This window comes from Micromys minutus (assembly GCF_963924665.1).
Source record: "Micromys minutus genome assembly, chromosome: 17".
Classification (NCBI taxonomy): domain Eukaryota; kingdom Metazoa; phylum Chordata; class Mammalia; order Rodentia; family Muridae; genus Micromys; species Micromys minutus.
Genome location: NC_137952.1, coordinates 50,143,733 through 50,148,789, shown reverse-complemented (window position 1 = coordinate 50,148,789; position 5,057 = coordinate 50,143,733). Strand labels below are relative to the sequence as shown.

General features: G+C 43.1%; 1 pseudogene across 1 annotated transcript; it reads right to left on the bottom strand.

Moving 5' to 3' along the window:
* Window positions 1-208: 208 nt before the first annotated feature.
* Window positions 209-746, bottom strand: LOC308431862 (large ribosomal subunit protein bL35m-like; annotated as a pseudogene). The gene has a single exon. The product of its transcript is annotated as a large ribosomal subunit protein bL35m-like (transcript).
* Window positions 747-5,057: the final 4,311 nt, after the last annotated feature.

The window sequence follows — 5,057 nt, the reverse complement described above, 5'->3', positions numbered from 1 at the left end:
TAGACTTCAGTTTTCACCTTTAGATAATCTTTTGTTAAATAATGTGCAATAAATGTAATTTTAGTTCTATGGGCAACGCTGGGAACGTTTAATGTCCAATGGTGAGAACGTAAGCTTGCCTGTCGGCTGGTACAGTTTACAGTGTCACCCGCTCTCACATTTGCAAGCACACCCTGTACACAAAGATCTACCTTACATCCTTGGGAAGCTATGATGGCTTGAGCTGTGCTCCCAGGTTTGTTCGATCATGGTCAGGATCACCAGCATTCCAACTGTGCCTCTTCCAGAAAGATGTTGTCATCTTATCTAGGAGTTTACACTGGGTCTTGTTGCAGTACTTCCTCCTTGCAGTTGACTTTTCCCACAGCCTTTCTCCGTAGCCAGAGGCCAGAATGGAGCCGGAGGAAGCAATGCACAACCGACTTTACCGTCTTTCTCTCGCCTTTCCGTGTACTGCAGTACGTTAGATCTCTGACCAGGGGCCTCAGGACACTGGGAACCACTGTGGCCACTCTGTTAAGGACTGTTGCAGTATGCCCATATGCCAGGTGTCCAACAGAAGTGACAAGTCTTGGAGCAGTGGCAACAACTGATGTCTAAATGTGTCTAAAATGAAGGGTTTACAGTACAGAAGTAAGACATGCATTTTTGGCTTAGTTCCAACAGGTTGAAGATGCCAAGACATTCAGGGGACATAGTATTCCTGAGGCAGCTCTCACAGTGCCCATGACAATGGAGGTCACCATCTTGCTTTAGATGATCTTTAATTATATTTATTAATATATATTAGGAATATAGAGCAATGGGTCTCATTTTATTATTCTGCTTAGTTGGGTTTCACTGGTGCTGGTCTTTCATTAACGATGCTGTTGTATTGGTTCGCCTTGCTTTCTTTGCTGATCTCCACTTGTCATGACTCCATAAACAGAAGCACACCATAGAACTTCTGTTGGTGTTCTGGCTACTTCTTGACACTTTGACAGATGCATGGTGATCAGTGGAGCCTCACACCTTCTTTTGAATCAAGCCAATATGGCTGGTTTATGTTTTTATGTTTGGTGTTTTGCTAGTGGACTGGGGTGCAGACAATGAAAATTAGAATCAGCATTAAGGAACTACTCTTATTCAAGTCCATGCCCCCACCTTGTCCACTTACACATTTTCTTCCCCTACCTTCAGTCACTGGACTATAATGGAGGTTGAAGCATTCAGCAACCCTGTTGAAGTAGGTTTTGAAAAATCTAAGCCTACACAATATGCTCCGAATGAATGCGTATTCTTCTGCTACACTGCTCTGTCTCGGCGTTCCATGATGCTTAAGGTGGGAGTTCCTTGCTGATAGAGAGAGCATCTCAAACACAAGCACGCATGCCCACACGAAGCAGGCAAGCATAGAAAGTATTTGATCAACTTGGTACTGTCCTTGGTTTTGACTATAATCACTTAGATTCCCTTCTCCCCCCCCCTTTTTTTTAATTTGTGCACAATCAAAACAAGCAAAACTCAAGTGGAACCCATGGTCGGTGTCCCCCTGCTTTGATGCTGTCCACCATCACCCCTCTCCACCTGAGCAGGGCCAGGAAGATTAGGATGCACAGTCAATATGTCCCCATTATTTAAATAATAGTCAACACATTTGTTCTTCTTCCTTGATTCTGTGCAACTCTTTATGTCTGTCTCCCAGCCAGGACTTGCTTCAAAACAACATTTTAAAGCTGCCTGTCCAACTTTTCCTCATTTGGACAGTTTTGAAAAGTGGGTATTAGAAAACATTGGGGGGAGAGAAATAAAAAAGGTTAAAAACTTTCTTTAAAGTTTTTTTTATTTAAAATTATATGTCATTTTCAACAAATGGTGCAGGTTCAATTGGTAGTCAGCATATAGAAGAATGCAAATCGATTCATTCTTAACAGCCTGTACAAGGCTCAAGTCCAAGTGGATCAAGGAATTTCACATAAAACCAGATAATAGAAGAGAAAGTGGGGAAGAGCCTTGAACACATGGGCACTGAGGAAATTTTCCTGAACAGAACACCAATGGCTTATACTCTAAGATCAAGAATAGACAAATGTAACTTCATAAAATTGCAAATCTTCTGTAAGGCAAAGGACACTGTCATTAGGACAAAATGGCAACCAACAGAATGGGAAAAGACTTTTGCTAATCTTACATCCAATAAAGGGCTAATATCCAATATACACAAAGAACTCAAGAAATGGGATACAGAACTAAACAAAGAATTCTAAACTAAGAAATACCGAATGGCTGAGAAGCACCTAAAAAAATGTTTGATGTCCTTAGTCATCAGGGAAATGCAAATCAAAACAACCTTGAGATTCCACCTCATACCAGTCAGAATGGCTAAGATCAAAAAATCAGCAGATGCTGGCAAGGATGTGGAGAAAAAGGAACACTCCTCCATTGTTGGTGGGATTGCAAGCTGGTACAACCACTCTGAAAATCAGTTTGGACATTCCTCAGAAAATTTGACATAGTACTACTTGAGGACTCTGCTATACCACTTCTGGGCATATATCCAAAAAATGCTCCAACATATAACAATGACACATGCTCCTCTATGTTCATAGCAGCCTTATTTATAACAGCCAGAAGCTGGAAAGAACCCAGATGTCCTTCAACAGAGGAATGGATACAGAAATTGTGGTACATTTACACAATGACTTCATGAAATTCTTAGGCAAATGAATGGAACTAGAAAATATCATCCTGAGTGAGGTAACCCAATCACAAAAAAACCCACATATACACATGGTGTGCACTCACTGATAAGTGAATATTAACCCAAAAGCTTGGAGTACCCAAAATACAATTCACAGACAATTCAAGAAGAAGGAAGGCCAAAGTGCAGATACATAAGTCCTTTTTAGAAGGGGAAACAAAAATATTCACAGGAGGTAATAGGGAGACAAAGTTTGAAGCAGAGACAGAAACAGAGCCATCCAGAGACTGCTACACCTGGAGATCCAGCCCTTATACAGCCACCAAACTCACACAATATTGATGATTGATGATGCCAAGAAGTGCATGCTGACAGGAGCCTGATATAGCTGTCCTCTGAGAGGCTCTGCCAGATAATGGCAAATACAGAGATGATGCTCACAGCCAACCATTGAACTGAGAACGAGATCCCCAATGGAGGAGTTAGAGAAAGAACTGAAGGAGCTGAAGGGGTTTGCAACCTCATAGGAACAACAATACTAACCAACAAAGCTCCCAGGAACTAAACCACTATCCAAGATAACAAATGGACAAACCCATGACTCCAACTACATATGTTAGGCAGCAATTGGAAGAGAAGCCCTTGGTCTGTCAAGGCTTGATGCCCCAGTGTAGGAAAATGTCATGGCGCGGAGGCAGGAGAGGTGAGTGGGTAGAGGGTATCCCCAAAGAAGCAGGGGGGAGATGTGATAGGGGATTTATGGAGGGGAAACGAGAAAAGGGGATAATATTTGAAATGAAAATAAAATATATCCAATAGAAAAAAATTTCATGTTCTAATTTTCAACTCACTATTCTTTCAGAAAGCTACATTGATTCTTAGATGAAAAACATCATCCTCTTATCCCACAGACAGACCATGTTCGCTCAGTATTTCATTTTGCCAGCTTACCATGTCATGGAAAGTCCCCATAAGCATCCCTGTATCCCTAACACATGTGATGTCCCTCTCAATCACGCATTGTTATAGGAGAGGTGTGGTGCAGATCATGCAGGTGGTCCTGTCTTCCTCGGCATCTGGACTATCTCTACCTGCTCCTCGTTCTCAGAGAGACTGGCACAAGGCCCAGAGGTAGTCAGGCCAGACATGTCCACAGCATGACAGTTGATTTCAGGTAAGCAGGGGAGCACGCAGAGGAGCATATTGAAGTTTTAAGTGCATCTGCCAGGTGTTCGCAATGCCTGGGGCTTCACCAGCTTCTAGTGACCAGTGTTCTGTGACTATAATTACGTCAGCCAGATGTTTCATGGCAGCCTTTCCCATTGTGTCATGGGTGGCACAGAGAAGAATGCTGTCCCTCGGTAACTCTGGACTTTCAGCTCTTTCTGTTTGACTTTTGTTTCACTTCTCCCAGGTTACACTTTGTTTAAAAATGTTTTTATATAAGACTAAGACAAAATAAAATACTCTCCCTCCGTCTGTCTGGCTTTTGCACCTGTAGACCGCACTCAACAGCGATGCCTTTGTATGATCGTACTTCTCACAGAGCCCGCTGCAGAAGCAGTCTCCGTGAGGGTCTTGTTCAGTCATTTAGGTCTTTGCCCACAAAGGCTGCCTCGGGGGGAATGTATGCTTTTTGTTGCAATTATAATAAAATGTACTAAGTCAGAGACTTCAAGTCTGCAAGTTTCTTCTTCTCAACCTCGGGGATTTATTGATAGCTTATTACCTAAAGCATGAGGGTAGAAAGGATGACTCATGGGATCAGGCAGACCTGAGGTTAGACCCTGAATTGACTCTTAATGAGTAGACATGTCACCCGTTAATATGTAACATGTAACCTTGGACATGTCATTTACTGTCTGTCCGTCTCAGGTTTGCAGGCTGTGAACGACAGTTGAGGAAACAAACTATACACAAAAGAAAATTATCTGCCTGGGACTAGGGTCCTCACATGGAGAAAAGGAGACATCATAGCTGGTGTGAAGTCTGACTGACTTGTGTGAGACTCAAAACAAACAAACAAACAAAAAAATGAGGCAGTGCATTTCTTGTTGACAGGGTAAATTTTGGGTCAAAAGTTTTGTGCGTAGGTTGGCGTCCCTACAGCTCCAATGAGGTTCCTGCATGGTTACAGGAGGTGGCCTCTTCAAGTTTCATATCCCCCCTACTGTGAGTCTCAGCTAAGGTCAACCCCAGCTAAGAGCCTCCCCCATCCCAGGTCTCTGGCACATCCTTGAGTGTCCTCCACTCCCACTCCTACTGGAGGAAGATTTCCATTCATTCTTCTGACCCTCTGGCCCTCTGTCCTGTCTCTTCACACCTGATCCTGAACCCCCTCCCATGACCCTCCCTATCCCCTCTTCCATCCAGTTCT